General features: G+C 39.2%; 1 protein-coding gene across 2 annotated transcripts in view; it reads right to left on the bottom strand.

Moving 5' to 3' along the window:
- The window catches only part of LOC111139753 (DENN domain containing 5B), a 202,275-nt gene that overhangs the window by 118,848 nt on the left and 64,206 nt on the right, over window positions 1-19,221 (bottom strand). The window lies entirely within an intron of this gene.

The raw sequence follows: 19,221 nt of genomic DNA on the forward strand, positions 1-19,221 counted from the left end.
CATAATGTAACAGAAACAAAAAACTTTATAAACAATGAAACACAAACACAAAAGCAAAATGACTTTGAAGAATGGAAAATGAGAATAACAAATTAAACAAAAGTAATAAACATGAGACATTAACATCAATGGAATGTAGCTTAACACCAACAGTACGCAGCTTATAAGCTATTAGTAATAAGAAGGCATAAAGAATAGGTAATTGTATCTTAATGTAAGAAGTGAAATACTACTTAAACATCTGTACCAGTTATACATATGGGAAAAAAGCACATATATTCTTCTCAATGATGATTTGAAGAGAAGTATCAGGAGAAAGCTAATGTTTCCATAGTCAAGTAAGATAGTAAGACAAAATGACCAATTTTAAAAATTACATCCCAACTTCTACACACCTATCAGAATGACTTTAGTCCAAAAAAATGGACTACACCAAATGCTGACAAGTACATGAGGTGACAGTAACTCTCATTCATTCATTCATTCATTCATTCATTCATTCAACACAAGGAATCCAAATTGGTACAGCCACTTTGAAAGACAGCTTGGCAGTTTCTTACAAAGCTAAGCTCAGTCTTAACCACAAGATCCCATAACTCTACTCTAATCTGGGGGAAAACATCAGACAAATCCCAAGAGAAGCAACCTACAATATACCTGGTGAATACCTGCCAAACTATCACGGACATCAAAAAGAAGGGAAGTCTGAGAAGCAGTCACAGCCAAGAGGGGCCTAAAGAGATATGATATCGGAATATAATGTGGTATACTGGATGAGAGCCACCAACAGAAAAAAGGACTTCAAGTAAACACTTAGGAAACCTGAATAGGATATATATAGACTTTAGTTAACAATTATGTATCAACTCGGGGCGCCTGGGTGGCTCAGTGGGTTAAAGCCTCTGCCTTCGGCTCGGGTCATGATCTCAGGGTCCTGGGATCGAGCCCCGCGTCAGGCTCTCTGCTCCACGGGGAGCCTGCTTCCTCCTCTCTCTCTGCCTGCCTCTCCGCCTACTTGTGATTTCTCTCTGTCAAATAAATAAAATCTTTAAAAAAAAAAAAACAATTATGTATCAACTCATTTGTTAACTCTAACAAATATACTATGGTAAGATGTTAATGATAGGAAAAACTGTGTTTGTGTGGATGGGGGGGGTATGAGGTATACGGGAACGCTATTATCTTCTCAATTTTTCTAAAACCTGAAACTCCTCTAAAAATCAATTCTGTTTTAAAAAGCATTCCAGGGCACCTCAGTGGCTCAGTCAGTTAAGCCTCTGCCTTCAGCCTGGGTCATGGTCTCAGGGTACTGGAATTGAGGCCCGCATCGGGCTCTTTGCTCAGCAGGGAGCCTGCTTCCCCCACCATCCTCTGCCTGCCTCTCTTCCTACTTGTGATCTCTCTCTCTCGCTGTCAAATAAATAAATAAAATCTTTTAAATAAATAAATAAAAAGCGTTCCAATATGTAAGATAAGGACAAAATCATATTATACCCAATCTTGTAAGTAATCTACCTTTTAGAAATCATTGTATGCAAACACAAACTGAAATAGGCTCTGTACTGAGATTCCATTTAATCAACTTAATACCTTCATGTGTTATTAACTAGGAAGTATCAACTCTTGGAGGGAAGTTTACCACAGTAAGGACATAAGGAAATTCACACTAGTTCTCAACAGCTCTGCAGTTTTGAAGAGTATAAAAACTTCCGAATAGGTTACCCAACTGTCTACAACTTTTAGACATCCAATCTTCTCTTTAAAGAGCTAAATAATGATGATGTAGGGTTTTAATAGCCAGGGAATCTTCCTATCTATACCTCAAAGGTCTGAATGATCTCAGGAAAAAGGCTAAACTTCTACTCTGGGGGGATATGTGCCCACAGATATTCTAAGAGTTCTATATCCCAATCAGGGTTTGCAGAACCTATGTATACTCTCCCTTCACAAAACAACAACAAAGACAAAGAACTGGGGAAGTTAGCCTATGGAACTCCTGGATTGAAAGGAAAAAAGGAACTAAATGATCCACTATAAAAGGCCAAAGACACCCTGAAATCACCAAGGAGGTTATTTGGATCTTTCCAGACAGCCAGATGGTATACTGACATTTACCATTAGGTACAGATGGCCCAAAACAGACCTTGGAATAGCCCCCACACATACACCCAAGCAGTGTGCAAGGTCACTGCCTGAGAGTGCCCCAGTGGGCACTCAAGTCAGTATACTTCCCTCTAGGATACTGAACACTTTTGGGATGCAAAAAATTGTTTTGACTGGGACTAGTAAGGAAGAATTTGAGAAACAGACCTCACTCATTCGATATATACTATACATATTTTTTACCTTTCTAGTTTATAGGAATAACTACTCATTAGAGTACAAAAGTAGCAGAGTGGAGAAGTATTAGGCCATGACACAAAAATCTCCCCATCTGGAAAAAAGCAAGTATCAACTTTACAACTGACAATGAATATCACTCTCACAAAAACGAGATACAAAGTAGGGAAACTAATCCATTATCTGGTCTAACAATCCTATCTAGCTCTCATCTAAAGGTATTTTGCCCTGATTAAGGTAGAAACTCCTGGATGCATTTAGGGTATCACTAGGAATATTTACGAATAGTTCAATTACTTCACATAGCTCCCGTTTCTTGTTTTACCAGAGAAAAAGAAAAAAAAGGAAAAAATATGAAAAAAAATATGAAAGCTAGTTCAGGTCAACTTACTTTTACTTACTTACTTTTATAAGCAAAAATCTTTTTAGTAGATTTAGATATTCAATTATTTTATCCTTGTCTACAGATTACCAAAGTCCAATAAACGATATCTAAATATTTCAGAGAATTTCCAGTGAAATAAGTGCATCTGCTTCATGTAAAGTTATAATGTGAATCACCATTTGGTCAAATTCGGATTTCAAAGCCCACTTTATAGCACATATATTTAAAAACATAATGTATAACTAAAAAAGAAATGTGACAGATATTTTTACCTAATATACTAGGTAGTTCTAGAAGGACTGAGCTCCAAAAATTTAACTCCCATAAAGCATCTAATATATGTTATAATACAGAGTCTGCTACTATGTTTGTAGAGGATGCTAGAATACCAAGAACACACCAGTTCTCACCGTGGCTGGGAGCATAAGATCTGGCTTTTTGGTGACTCCATGCTTCCTCTCAGTTGGCACTGGGAGTTGGTACCCTCAAACTCCAAGCCATTGGTGAGAATTTCAATAGCCTGTGAGTGGGGTTCCAAGTGGAGAAAGATTTGTGAGATGTGTGAACCTTGCAGCTATTCCTCAGCCTGAGTGGTCCCATTACCCCCTTTCTCTAAACCTACTTGCTCCTAGGGATCCAATGAGTTCCCTCCCTCGTTATCCATTTCCTTTGTGGCCTGTGTCTGACCTGGGTATTTTCTCCAGAAAACAAGGGCAGGGCTCACAACACTTCCCTATCTTCCTGTCCTGGAAGGATACCACAGAAGTCTAGATTTTTTTTTTTTTTTAAAGATTTTATTTATTTATTTGTCAGAGAGGGAGAGAGAGCGAGCATAGGCAGACAGAATGGCAGGCAGAGGCAGAGGGAGAAGCAGGCTCCCTGATGAGCAAGGAGCCCGATGTGGTACTCGATCCCAGGACACCGGGATCATGCCCTGAGCCGAAGGCAGCTGCTTAACCAACTGAGCCACCCAGGCGTCCCATTAGTCTAGATGTTTTAAAGAAAGCTTGCTGATGGGAATAATGAAAACAGATGGGAAGTTAAAAGGTGATCTCTTTTGTCCTGTCCTTTTTAAATTTTGTTCCTTTTCTCTTTAAAGGGGAAGTTCGTGCGCACACACACACACGCACACACACACGTGCGCGCACAGAGATAATGGTGGACAGAAAACTTAGAATCAATAAATTTTTCTCAGTATTTTGATAAAGGCGAGAGGAGGAAATGAAGAACTATAAATGCTCCCTATGAAATCCATGCTGAGGCGAAGAAGAAGGGAGGATGTGGTGGTGAGATAATTTTTCTCCCTCCTATGTCTATCACTATAGATCCAACTGTCTGTCTCCAAAGACCCCTGTCTGAATTGACATGAGCTAGAGTCGTAGAAGGAATACTGGACAACAGTGGATCCTGTAAGAGAGACTGACTAGGGAAAGGGAACCTGGGGCAGGGGGACCCCACATGTTGGTTAAAAAAAAAAAATGAAGGTGTACTTCCTGTGACACTCACAGAAATACATTTCCTACACATGAGTTGTCTACATCACAGTGAGCTGTCCTCTTCAAAACAGATCCCCCAGGAGGCTGCATATTCATGATTCATTCTAACAATTCTACTACGATTTAAATAATCTCTGAGCAGGTTACATTTAAGGTGAGACCTGATGAAGTTAACAATAATCCTCACAAATAACACATGGTGCTTACTATACAGCAGGTGTTATTCTAAGTGTTCTACATATATTAAATCATTTCATCATCACAATTACTCTATAAAGTAGTTAGTATTTTATCATTTTCCAAATGTAGAAACTGAGGCATAAAAAGGTTAAATAGCTTGCCCAAGGTCAGACAACTCTAAAATTCAAACTTACTCTCCAGAGTATGGCTCCAGAGTATGGCTCCAGAGTATGCTCTCAATCTACATAAGAGGTCATCTCAGAAAAGGGTATTTGGGGATGGGGAAACAGCAAGTGCAGAATCCCTGAGGCATCCATGAACTTGTCACCACAGAGAAGCAGCAAGGATGCCAGTACAGTGTATTTAAGTGAGGTGTTAGAAAATGAAGTCAGAGAGGTCACCATGGCCACATAAGACAGAGCCTTGTAGACCATGGTAAGCTCTTTCTTCAAGGGAAGTAACTGAAGTGTTTTAAACACTTGAACAAGCTTGAACAAGCTTACTCTGGCAGCTGCAAGAACAGACTGTAGAGGGTAAGAGAGAAAATGGAGAGACCAGTTAGGAGGCTTCTGTAATAATCTATGCAAGAGATGATCATGGTATGGATCAGGGAAACAGTGTCAGGGTAGTGAGAAGTGGTAAGATTCTAAATATATTTTGAAGACATAAGAGGTATTTGCTAACAAATTAGATGTGAGAGAAAGGAGTAGTCAAGGAGGAAATCATGGTACTACAGTTTCTAGTCTGAGCACCTGGATGTGTAGTGTAGTTACTTACTGAAATGAGGAACAAGGCACAAGGAGAGGGTTTTTGCTGGAGGGTTGGGAAGCTGGAATAAAAAAATTCACTTTGGGATACATTAAGTCTGTGATGCGTATTGTATATCCATGTGAAATTTTTCAGCAAGCATTTAGAAATATGAATTTAAAAATCAGGGGGTGGGGTGCCTGGGCGGCTCAGTTGGTTAAGGGTCTGCCTTCAGCTCAGGTCATGATCCAGGGTCCTGGGATGGAGCCTGCATCTCCTTCTGCCTACTGCTCTCTCTGCTTGCGCGCGCTCTCTCTCTAATAGATAAATAAAATCTTTAAAAAAATAATATTAAAAAGAAAAAAGGAATATATCATTAAAAAAATAAAATTCAGGGGAAGTTAGAAAATTCAGCATCAAATAGATGGTATTTAACATCACAGGGCTGGATAAGATCACCGAGGAAATGAATGTAGATGAAGAGAGAAAGGCCTGGGTCAGGTTCCTGGGAGGCTCAAGTATAAACATTAAGAGGATAGGGAGAGAAAGAAAAACAGGCAAAAAAGTAAATGAAAAGTGCAATCAGTGAGGAAAGAGAAAGACCAGAAGCATGGGCAGCATGGAACCCAAGTAAAGAAAATGTTTTTAACAAGGAGAGCTGACAACATGGAAGTCGCTGGTGACCATGAAGAGATGTCTATGGAATGGTAGGGGTGAAAAGCTGTCTGGAGTTGTTCCAAGAAAGAATGAAAAGAGAGGAAGTAAGGCAGAGAGTATATATAACCCTTTGGCAAGTTTTGCTGGAAAGACGAGAAATGGATTATATTGGAGGAGAATATGGAAGGGAAAGGTTTTTGTTTTGTTTTTTAAAGAAAAGAGGTATTAAACTCATTCAAATAATATATCCAGAAGGCCTACACTGTACCAGGCACAGTGACTAATACTGTGGCTAGGATTAGTGCAGTCCAGTCCCTCTGAGGATTTCACATTCTCCTCTTCTGCCTTCCCAGTGCTTCCACAGAGAGCTGACTTTGCCCATTCCATATGCTATGCATGGCTGATACAGATTGTACTCCCCAGGTAACCACTCTTTCTATCCCTAGCACACAGTTTACCTACTCTATCCTTGTAAGGCTGTATGCATGACACTGAACCACTAGAAACTACATTCTCTCCATTACATTCTCCCCTCCTCTGGTACTCCTAGAAATGGTCCCAAACCATTCTCATTTGGATAAGCCACGCCAATCATCTCAGCACCACTGTTCAGCTATAACTGATTCTGGATCTGTGACAGATTGCAGGTGCTTACCAACATCCATGTTCTTTCCTTTCCAATATCCTTGCATCTGGGTGAGGGCCAAAGCACTAGTTCTTCCCAATGAAATATGAGCTGAACTGACGTGTGTCACTTCCAGGCTGAGGCACATACCTGTCTGTTCTCTGCCATCCATCAACTAAATGCAAATGGAATGGGACCATAAAAAGACAGGAAGGTCAGACAATGGAAGAAAACCTGGGTCACCTAATGCCTCAAAATAGAGCCCCTCCCACCCTGGCCTATATTAGATTAAACAACAGATGAGAAATAAAATTCTACCATCTCAAGCCACTGATAGTTTGGGTTATTGTTATAGCCGTTAACTATTTATGTGTTTCTGATTACCCTACTTTTTATTTGTGTTCTAACTCTTTTCTTGACCTTCTCACCACGATACTAGTCCCTGACTGTATTTTGCCTTCTATTCCTTGGTAAGTTTCTAGATTGCTTTTTACTGTGCTCCTATAAATAAATAAATCAGTTCTTTAAATATGGTACAGAATTTGACCATTTTTTAAAAAGATTTTATTTTTATTTATTTATTTATTTATTTGACAGCTAGAGATCACAGGTAGGCAGCGAGACAGGCAGAGAGAGAGAGGAGGAAGCAGGCTCCCTACTGAGCAGAGAGCCCGATGTGGGGCTCGATCCCAGGACCCTGGGATCATGACCCGAGCCGAAGGCACAGGCTTTAACCCACTGAACCACCCAGGCGCTCCCTTGACCATTTTTTTTAATGGATGCTCTCCACCCTTCATAAAAGCAGCTGTATACCCACTACTGGGCTGTTAATTAAGGCTATAGGTTTTAACCCATGATGGGCCTGTTAGGCATTCCAAAAACATAACTTCTAAAACCAGTTAGCAATCTTGCAGGTCTAAGTGGCTGGTCATAAAGGGAATCAAGCAAAAGAAGCTGGGATCTCTGAAAATTCATAGACCCTACTGAGAAGGAATCATCAATACGAAACTGTGAACCCTGGTAATCTTAAAAATCTGTTTTAAGATATTAATAAAAGTACATCAACATCAATCTAGTAAGTTTTGAATTTCTAAGAAATTCACAATATATTTCATTCTTGATCATACTAAAATTAAAGAGCCATACTGTATTTAGCTAACACTAAAATATACTTTAATTACTTTAGTTTATTCACTGGAAACCAAGCGTATACAACACAGTTATTGTTTCAACCCCAAGTGGAGGTACCTGCATTTAACTCTGTCACTTATCACCTGGAGGTGGGACAGATGTCACTCGTTAAAGGGCACAGACCCCAATGGGACTGCCCTGAACTTCAGAGGTCCCTAGCCCACCAGCTCTTCTGACATGCTGGCTATACATCTGGGAGCTTCCATGACTATCAGGTTTGATAATTCACTAGAACAGCTCATGGAACTCAGGAAAGCACTATTACTTCTGACTGCGGTTTCATTACAAGAGCTACAGATCGGGAGGACCAGACAAAAGACACACACAGGGTGAGGTCTGGAAGGGAATGTAGTGCTTTCCTGCTCTCTCCTGTGGAATCAGGGTGTGTCACTTGCCACCACCATACACATATACAATGTGTTTATCAACCAAGAAGCTCCACTAACCTTTGGTATCTAGAGCTGGTTTTTGTTTTAAAGATCTATTTATTTACTTTAGGTGGGGGAGGGGTGAGGGAGAGAAAGAGTCCCAAGCAGTCAGTGCAGAGTCCGACGTAGGGCTCCATCTCATGACCCCGAGATCATGACCTGAGCCGAAACCAAAAGTCAGAGGCTTAACTGACTGCGCCACCCAGGAGCCTCTGATATGTAGAGTTTTTAATGGGGTTCACTATATACACAGGACTGATTTGATCACTGGCCATGTGACTGAACTCAAATCTCTATAACCTCTTCCCTTCCCTAGAGGCCTGGCTGACCCTCTGGTAACCAGCCCCTATCCTGAAGCTATCTAGGGGCTCATCTTTACTACAATAGGGTAACACTCCTATTACTTAAGAAATCACCACGGTTCTAGAAGTTCTGTGCCAGGACTGGGACAGAGACCACACAAATTCGTATCAGGCACTATGCATTCTACCACCAAGCATAGAACATAGTACCAGATTATTTACTTGCAAAAATAACCTTAGCAATGAATTCAAGATGAACAGTCCTCTGATAATGAGAAATAAACAAAGCACTTGGCTTCTAAGCCATGCTTTACATCCTATCCCTTTTCTAGTAAAATGTGAAACGAGAAAAACTTTTAAAAAGTCATTGAAGTATTGTAACTGATTTTATAAAACCCTCTAAAAGGAAAGGGTCTATAATTTTTCGGTAAATAGTAAGTACCATGTGTTTATCAGTGCTTAGTAAATGATTTTAGTTTTCTGAAAAATGTAACAGCGATTTTCAAATAATAAGCATAGCCAAGAAAACAAGGTTCTAGTTCTATTTGAAATACCCTGGGTTCTCTAGTAGCTTAGGGCAAATCATACATTCTTTGAGCAAAGGTTTCCTCATACATAAAAATACAGATTACATAATAACATGTTAGTATTATTAGAGATCTATCTTATATGAGGATCATTTATGCAATGTATTTCTGGGAAAGCATATTAATGTTATTATTTGATGCTGCATGTTATACAGTATAAGGCAAATCTTCCCTATTGCTAAAAACTTAGTCTCTGCTAAAATGAAACAAGAGAGCTACCCTTTGCCTTCAGGAACAAAAGAAAGGCACCTGCCATTAAAATATTCATAGCTGACAAGTTAACATTATAGCGCTAGATTTCTAAGATGATTCAAACTGAAACAGTTCTGCTGTATGACTCAAAGAAGCAGTTATTAGCTCAGAGCTAACCCAGACTTTTCCCTTCATTTCCATTCATTACTTTTTGCTGCCAATACTCTCACCAAAAAAACAGAAAACAGAAAACAAAACAAAACAAATTTATAAGGAGTCAGAAACAAGTAACTCAGTTTAGTTTACACATGGATACCAAGGGACATATACAAGAATGCCACTTTTTCCCTCTTACCCTCTTCAACAAAATAAAACAAAAAACCTGCATAAGAAATCAACAAAGTTCTCTAAATAAAAGATATAAATCACAACGTAGGAATACACAAGGGATACATGTGTTTTACTAATGCTCCCCTACCTCTGGTCTATGGAATTATCATAATATGAGCAAAATAGAGCAAAAAATGTTAATAAGATTCACCAAGAAAGAAACTCTTCCTTTAAGAATCAAACAGAAGCATTATTATTCCAACAATCACCTGAAGTTTTCTGCGGCTGATGTAACTGTTGCTAAGCAAAAGTGGCCTCAAGTCGCTTCATCAGTACGCACTTTTATCCGGAGGCCCTCCCCTAATATGCTGTTAGCTAGAACATTCAGGCTTTAAAATGAACTGCATGGATTCCAGTTCTTAAATGGAATTGGGGGATAGCACAGACCTATAAAATCATGTCCATGTATCCTCGGAGGAAGACAATGGGACCTGTCAGATGATTAGGAAGAAACTTCCCAGTTCCACACGAGGCTATGATTCCCAGAGTTACTATCTAGCCTATTTTAAAGAAAAAAGTCATGTCACCTATGGTAGGGGGGAAAAACATTTAACCACTTTCTCAAGTTTTCAAAATTAACAGAAAACCAAAACCAAGGATTAAAAATGGGAGGGGAGAGTAGAATTTCTCTCTTATAGGAAAAACAAAGTCTTCCTTCCTCCCACCGTAAGACAAACACAGAAGAAAACCCTCAAGATGATCTCAAAGCCCTGAGTTATTTTTTAAATTTTATTTTAAATTTTATTTTTTTAAAAGAAGGGTTAACACTAAAAGTAATCCCATCAAAAGGGATTCAAATTTACTGTTTTCACTCTAGTGCTCAGAGTATTATCTGGTACTTAGCCAGGATCTTTGATCAGAAGTCATGCTAGATTTCTAGATTTTAGATTCTGGACTTCTCCCCTCCCCCCACCTGAATCCATCTCCTTTCCTTCCATATTCAGATAGTCACTATATTTTGCAATTTATACTTCCTTAATATCCCTCCAAATCAGCCTTTCCTTTCTATTTTAATTGCTACACTGTTAACTGAGCCTCAAGCCAGACTCAGAATATTGCTCCAGCTTCCTAACTTGTTTCCCTGCCATACACTGTACATTAAACTCCCCCTCTAATTCATATCTCATTGTCTCTTTTCTCTCTGCCCCTCTCTTTTTCTTTCACTCAAGTATTTTTGAAGCTCTATGAGCCAAGGCACTATTCTAGGCTCTTGAGATAGAATAGCAGACTGCACTCTTCAAAAATAGCCACAACAATATCTCCTGTCCTACATGAGCTTTTGAAATTCCATCAGAAAGTACAGTCCCAGGGCGTCTGGGTGACTCAGTGGGTTAAAGCCTCTGCCTTCGCCTCAGGTCATGATCCCAGGGTCCTAGGATGGCGCCCCCACTGAGCGGAGAGCCACAGAAAACTTCAGGTGATTGTTGGAATAATAATGCTTCTGTTCGATTCTGCTCCCCCCACCCCCAACTGCCTGCCTCTCTGTCTACTTGTGATCTCTGTCAAATGAATAATAAAAATCTTTAAAAAAAAGAAAGAGAGAGAGAAAGAAAGAAAGAAAGTACAGTCCCTGTCCTGGGTCCTTAAACCCGGAAAGTCCTTGAGCAGATGGCTTCCATGGCTCAGTCATAAATAGGGCCACACATTTCCACCTTGCTCTCTTGGAACAAAGGCCCTTAGAGCATAGCTACAGTACTGTCAGAAAGCCCATCCATCCTCTGGAGAAGCCCATAAGGACAGAAACTGAGGGTCTTAGCCCACAAGGCAGACTGAGGTCCCAGCCAATAGTAAGCAATACAGCCTGCCTGCCAGCCAGGGAGTAAGCCACATTGAAGTTGGTCCTCTGGACCCCTGTCAAACTACTCATCTTATGTCAACAACACAGAGACAAACTGGTCTCACCACACTCTGCCCAAATTGCAGAACTGTGAGCTAAATAAATGACTATGCTTTAACCTGGTAATTCTGAGGTAGTTTGGTAGCAACAATAAATAACTGGAACAAACAGTGGAACAGAAAGGCAAAAAATCCTTGCCTTCATGGAGTTTACCTTAGAGGAGACAAATAATAAATATAAATTATATAGTATGTTGGAAGATAAAAAGTGCAATGGAAAGTTAAAAAAGAATAGAGGAAGGAAGGTCAGCAGTACAGGGCATAGGTTGCAATATTACACAGGAAGGTCAGAGTGGGTCTCTCACTGAGAAAGTGATGTTTGAGCAAAAATTTGAAAGAGATAGGGGAATTTATCTTATCTCCTCAGAAAATCAAAGTGAACTAAGGCACCAATCTTAAAATTTAGTCCCCTGTCACCTAGAGTCCAGTTTCCTGAAACAGCACTTGAGTACCACACCATGATCCAGCCCTCCATTTCCAGCTCCAATCTCTGAAACTCCCCTGCTCTCTACACACCCTGTACTTGAGCCATGCCAGATAACCTGCAGTTCCCTTTTAAGTACCGTGCTCTCTGGGTCTTTGCAAGGATGTATCCTTTGCAAGGATCCAGGATGTATTCCTTCCTAGATAAAAATAATAGTTTTTTTCTTTTTTAAATATTTCTTTGTTTGAGAGAGAGAGGGAGCGAGTGCGCGTTGTGTGAACACACGAGTGGGAGGGGCAGAGGGAGAGGGAGAGAGAATCCCAATCTGAGCGTGGAGCCCAACATGGGGCTTGATCTCATGACCCCGAGATCACAACCCGACCCAAAACCAAGAGTTGGATGCTCAACCAACAGTGCCACACAGCCTCCCCCACCTTTTAAAGAAATAATAGTTTTCTACTATTCCCTTAATAAATTCTGACAAACTTGGTGACTTTAAAATAACTCCTACGGGGCACCTGGGTGGCTCAGTGGGTTAAAGCCTCTGCCTTCGGCTCAGGTCATGATCCCAGGGTCCTGGGATCGAGCCCCACATCAGTCTCTCTGCTCAGTGGGGAGCCTGCTTTCCCCTCTCTCTCTCTCTGACTGCCTCTCTGCCTACTTGTGATCTCTCTCTGTCAAATAAATAAAGAAAATATTAAAAAAATAAAATAAAATAACTCCTACATTTATTATCTCATAGTTTCTGTGGGTCGGAAGTCTGGGCATTGAGTGGCTCTGCTGGTTCCTTTGTTCCAGGTCTCACAGTACTGAAACCATCCTGTTGTTAAGGACCTCCTTCCTTCCTGGAGGCTCTGGGGAAGAATCCTTTCCAAGTTCACCCAGGCTGTTGGCAGAATTCAGTTCCCTGAAGTTACAGGGCTAAGGTCCTTATTCCCTTGTTAGCTATCAGCAAGGCTGCCCCTTGCACCTACTCTCAGGGAGTAGCCTGACATCTCAGGCAGACATGTAGCCCTGACATCTCTGAACTGGCAAGGGCACAATGAACTCTTCTCATCCTTGGAATCCTCTGAGTGCCTTTCTGCCAAATCTGAGTTTCTCTTGTAAGGATTCACGGGATCACACTGGGGAAACCTGGATAATCCAACCTACTCTATTTCATGGTTGGCTAACAGCACTACCTATATTGGTTTGACTAAATAGACAGGAGACAGGAATCTTGGGGAAACATTTTTAGAATTCTGCCTACTACACAGCTCCCTCCTTGTCTGCCTGCTAGGCTCCTACATGTCTTTAAGATTCTTCTTAGAAGAAACTTTGGGAAAACTTTCTTGACAGTACAAGGAAAAGTAAGGAGTTTCTTCTATAACACAACTTAAAATCCACAAATTAGAATGATAATTTTTATGGCCTGACATTTTAAAATTCCATGAGCTTAATTTTTAAATGAACCACTGCTGTACAAACACTGTACTAAACATTTATTAGCTGATGTGTTAAAATAAAAATATTCCTTGATGGTAAAGATCAGGACAAAGCACTTCTCCTTTTCTTGGTTAGCATACATGAATGAATATAATGTTCTCCCCTCCACATTTTTGAAAAAGGAAATAGTACTGTTAAGTTTTTGGAACTGTGTTCTCATAATTCCTATACATATTGCTATCTACTTACCATATCATATTAAAACTGTTAAATTTTATCTTCTCCTTTAGATTTTAAGCTCTTCAACATATTCTTCATCCTTACATTCTTACACATGTTCAATAAAGTTTGTTAAATAAGTGGACAAATGAATGTAAACTGTACTCTCTGGTCTGAATCATATATTCCAGAGTTTGTAAGACTTACTTAAAGTACCAGTACCTGTGAAAACGATATAACACTTTATAGTGCACTTTGTGAAAACTGAAATGCAATTTAAGAAACAAAATTAGCCCAATTTCTTTAGAATATTTTATTTCTTTTTCAATTCATATTACTTGTAAATTAGAACCTGATACCTACCTACCTTATTTCAAGAAAAGAACATAAAAACATGATTACTGTATGACTGCTGTGGTATCACTTGATCAGACTTTTATTATTCTCTTTGAATCTTAGATTTCATGGCTAACTTTTTTAAAAGTAAACTTTAGTTTTTAGAATGGTTTTAAGACCATAATACATTATATGTTAACAAAAATTAAAAAAAAAAAAGAATGGTTTTAGGACCTACAGAAAAACTGGGAAGATAGTTCAGAGTGTTTCTATATCCCCAACAAGCAGTACTCCCTATTAGTAACATACCACATTAGAATAGTACATTTGTGGGGTGCCTGGGTGGCTCAGTCAGGTTAAGTGTCTGACTCTTGATCTCAGCTTAGGTCTTGATCTCAGAGTCATGAGGTCAAGCCCTGAGTTGGGCTCCATGCTGGGTGTAGAGCCTACTTAAAACAAAAAAAGAACAGTACATCTGTTACAATTAATGAAATAGTATTTATACATTATTATTAACTAAAGTATATACTTTAGTCAAATTTCCTGAGTTTTTACCTCAGGTCCTTTTTTCATTCCGGAATCCCATCCAAAACACCACGCTCTATTCAGCCATGTCTCCCTAAGCTCTTCCTGGCTGTGACAGTTTCTCTGACTTTCCTTGTTTTAGATGACACTTGACAGTTTTTGGGTTTGTTTTCTAATGTCTGACCTTATTTATTTCTTCTTAGAAAATCTCATTTTTGACTGGACTTACTTAGAGGTAGAAGCCTTCAGAGAGGACAGCCTCCACCTCTTGGCCATCTGTTCCTGGCGTTTTTCTTAGGCCTCCTTCATTCTCTTGGCGAAAGTTTAGCCTATTCTGCAGCCTCTTCCTTATTTTTCTTAGTATACGGTTTCTTCAGAACAATATGCTGACATTTGTGTTGGAGGATATGTGAAGTAACAAGACACTGAATCTTGGGTGCTTCGGTTCTAGGTTTCTTTCCTTCTTTGTTAGGGACTTTCTCACAACATACCGGTAGACATAATCTCCTTTAGAAAAGTTTGCAGACTCTGTTAGCTCTTTTGGGCCCGAGGTGACAAGTTACAGTAGTATCAGTGAGTCCAGAAATATCCTTCTCCCCTTTTTTTAAAATGACCAAGCTGAGAACACTGAGACTTGCATCCACAATGCAACCCCGAACAGATTTGTGGCTTTCTTTCTCTATCCTCCTTGGTCTGTAGCAGAAATGCCCCTCACTCAGCAGCGGTGGACATGGTCATGGGTCAAGACATCCTGCTTCATGTGGAAGCCTTGTTTGTCATTGCCACCAGTTATGTGGACCACAAAGCCCTTCCAATTCTTCACTCAGAGCAACAGCAGCAACTTCTGTGGCCATATGCTTCTCATAAAAGGTATGAAGTTTGTATTCAATGTCCACTTCAGTAAGTTTCTGGGAGCCAGTAGCTTCATTCTAAAGCAGCCTACCACCTCTGAGGTGCCATGAAAAAGGACATTGGCAGTTTTAAAGAGTAGTGGTCAGCTATTTTACAGAAAGTCCCCCAAATGCAATTTGTCTGATGGTTTTTTAAGGATTAGGCTTGGGGGAGGAAGATCATAGAGGTAAGGTGCCATTTTTATCACATCATATCAAGTTACGTACTATCAACCTGACTTTTCATTATTGATGTTCACCTTGATCACCTGGCTGAGATAGTGCTTGTCATGTTTCTCCACTGTGAAGTTCCTCTTCTTCTCTCCTTTTCCATACTATAATTTTTAAAAGAAAATCACTATACCCAGCCCACACTTAAAAAGGCAAAGCTGGGGTGGAGAATTTACATAAATTATTTGGAATTCTTCTGTCAGGAAGATTTGATTCTCTTCCCCAATTACTATGTTATTTAACAATTTATTTACATCATTATGGACTTATGGATATTTATTTTGTATTTTGGGTCATAATCCAATATACTTTTATCTTGTTGCTCAAATCATTCCATTTTTAACATCTGGGAACTCTTTCATTTGGCTCCTGTGTCTCTATGACATACCCCTATCTACGTATTGTTTTTGTATTTAGCACCTCCTTACTTTCCAGCACTGTAATATGCTCTAGGTTCATCTTATATATTTCCTGCCCCCTTCTAGAATCAACCATTTCTCCAAGGATTCCTCAATCCTTTAAATGGAGAATGGATTTAGAAACCAAGATCTGGGTTCCAGGTGTGCTCATTTCTACTGAGGTATCACTGCTTCTAGGGGCCTTAGAGGTTAATTTATTTTTACTTTCTACTTAAAGATTCAGAAATAAAGGAAGGTTGCTAATACTAGCTTATAAACAAATTTTTAAACCTCTTTATAATAATATTTTGTTAGGTATTTTCGGCTTCTAAAAAAAATATTTTTAGTAGTTGCCTCTTATTATGACTTTGCCTTTCCCGTCCACTCTACCAGCCTACCTCTATACCTCAACTCTCAACCTAGAAAGGCAATGGGAGATACAGTTTTCAGCATTTTTGTTTAGATCTTTGGAGAACATATGCCAAGTATATTTTTAGAGATTTATTATCTGCTGATTTTTTAAGTTCTGTGTACAAATGTAGTTGCAAAATAGGCACAACTCTCAAACACAAAAACCTTTACCCTAAACTGCACGCATGTGGTAAGTAAGACTCCATGTATCTCATCCATCCCAGAAAAAGGAGATAAGAACTAAGTATGTATTTCTGTGGAATTCTTGTATTTTTCAGAACTTTTTAAATTTTGGATGGTTTGAAATCTTTCAAATACTAAAAATTTATGTTTTATTAATAAGAGGTTATTTTATTTTATTTTATTTTATTTTAAAGATTTTATTTATTTATTTGTCAGAGAGAGAGGGAGAGAGAGCGAGCACAGGCAGACAGAATGGCAGGCAGAGGCAGAGGGAGAAGCAGGCTCCCTGACGAGCAAGGAGCCCGATGTGGGACTCGATCCCAGGACGCCGGGATCATGACCTGAGCCGAAGGCAGCTGCTTAACCAACTGAGCCACCCAGGCGTCCCAATAAGAGGTTATTTTATAAAGAAAAAAAAAATTCCTATCCCTAGGAAGTCTTTTTTCACTCTGTTCTTTCAGAACACTCAAAGTAAATATTACTTGGGCAGTTATTCACTTTACCTCATTCTCTTGCCTATCTTACATGAGGGTCATCTATGCAATGTATTTCTGGGAAAGCATATTAATGTTATTATTTGATGCTGCATGTTATACAGTATAAAACAAATCTTCCCTACTGCTAAAAACCTAGTCTCTGCTAAAATGACAACAAGAGAGCTACCCATTGCCTTCAGGAACGAAAGAAAGGCACCTGCCATTAAAATATTTATAGCTGACAAGTAGTTTTCAGCTGTAAGAAATGAGAGACCAGTGCAGTAAAGAGAAAACTATACTCCACAAGACCAGTATAGTAATAGCAGCAATGACTGGTGAGATCCCCCAAAAGATTTGGGGTTGGAAAGCTCAGCTGCTCATATCCAATTTCTCACAAACTCTACAATTCAAGTTGTCTCAATTAAAGAGCTTTATAGAAGATCTTAGAGTAGTTTCCACTCCCATCTCTCTCTCTTTTTTTTTTAAGATTTTATTTATTTATTTGACACAGAGAGAGAGCACAAGCAGGCAGAGCGGCAGGCAGAGGAAGAGGGAGAAGCAGGCTCCCCACCAAGCAGAGAACCTGATGTGAGGCTTGATCCCGGACCAAGATTATGACCTGAGCTAAAGGCAGATGCTTAACTCACTGCGCCATCCAGGCACTTCTCCCATATCTTTTATTTATTTATTTTTTTAAATAAGTTTTCCCATTACATTACAAATATTTTTGCAAAGACATTTATCAACTTGACAAATTTCATGTTACCTTACTTTATTTACTTACTTTACTTTTGGCTAAATTCACAATGTGTACAGATTACACTCTTATGCCATCCCTCTTCACAATTCATACCCCTATGCGTTTTACATTGTCATTTGTGAATATAAAATGTACTGTGGAACTCTGTTTATAAACAGAATTCTTGTGTTTGTTTATTTAGATATAAACTATGAACTTAAGTGGGAATTCAAAATTAAGTAAAAAGCTAATAAAATTAAAGAATTATTTAAAATTTAGGGGGTTTGAGAATTGTTTCAGGGTAATGTAAAAACAATGAGGCTTTACTTTTTATTTTTAAAAGATTTTATTTATTTATTTGACAGATAGAGATCACAAGTAGGCAGAGAGGCAGGCAGAGAGAGAGGTGGAAGCAGGCTCTTGTTTCCCCTGAGCAGACAAGATGCGGGGCTCGATCCCAGGACCCTGAGATCATGACCTGAGCCGAAGGCAGAGTCTTTAACCCACTGAGCCACCCAGGCACCCTGAGGCTTTACTTTTTAAACATATATACTGAAATATTTTTTTTCATTTTTTTAAATTAACATATAATGTATTATTTGTTTCAGGGGTACAGGTCTGTGATTCATCAGTCTTACAGAATTCACAGAGCTCCCCATAGCACATACCCTCCCCCAATGTCCACCACCCCGCCACCCTATCCCTACACCCCCAACCCCCAGCAACCCTCAGTTTGCTTCCTGAGATTAAGAGTCTCTTATGGTTTGTCTCCTTCTCTGATTTTGTCATTTCATTTTCCCTCCCTTCCCCTATGATCCTCCATCTTGTTTCTCAAATTCCTCATATCAGTGAGATCATATGATAACTGTCTTTCTCTGATTGACTTATTTCGCTTAGCATAATAACCTCTAGTTCCAACCATGTTGTAACATATGGCAAGATTTCGGTTTTTCTGATGGCTAAATAATATTCCATTGTGTGTGTCTATATGTGTGTGTGTGTGTGTGTGTGTGTGTACACACACACACCCCACATCTTCTTTATCCATTCATCTGCTGGTGGACATCTAGGCGCTTTCCACAGTTTCACTCTTGTGGACATTACCGCTATAAACATTGGGGTGCAAGTTCCCTTTGGGATCACTACTACATCTGTATTTTTGGGAATAATGAAATATTTTAAATAAAATCATATGATATCTGGGATTTGCTTAAAAATAATACTGGGGTAGGGGGTAGAAGAAACAATGAATTGGTAATTTTTGAAGCAGGATACTACTACTCTAGCTACCTCTGTATGTGTTCAAAATTCTCCATGTAAGAAGTTTTTTTTAAAGTCACTATTGCCAAAAGAAAAGAGGTTATTAATGATAAGTTTAGTAAGTGTAAGCATAGCTTCAGAGGACAGAAAGTAAATGTTTCAATGTGTCTCTCTAAAAGATAATGACTTGCTCCCTTCCTTTTATAAGACAACCACAATACCATTATGATACCTAAAAAATAATTTCCTAATATCATTCAACCGTTATTCAAATTTCCAATTATCTCA

The sequence above is a fragment of the Enhydra lutris genome, unplaced genomic scaffold (genome assembly GCF_002288905.1).
Source record: "Enhydra lutris kenyoni isolate GAN:26980312 unplaced genomic scaffold, ASM228890v2 scaffoldscaffold116, whole genome shotgun sequence".
NCBI lineage: Eukaryota > Metazoa > Chordata > Mammalia > Carnivora > Mustelidae > Enhydra > Enhydra lutris.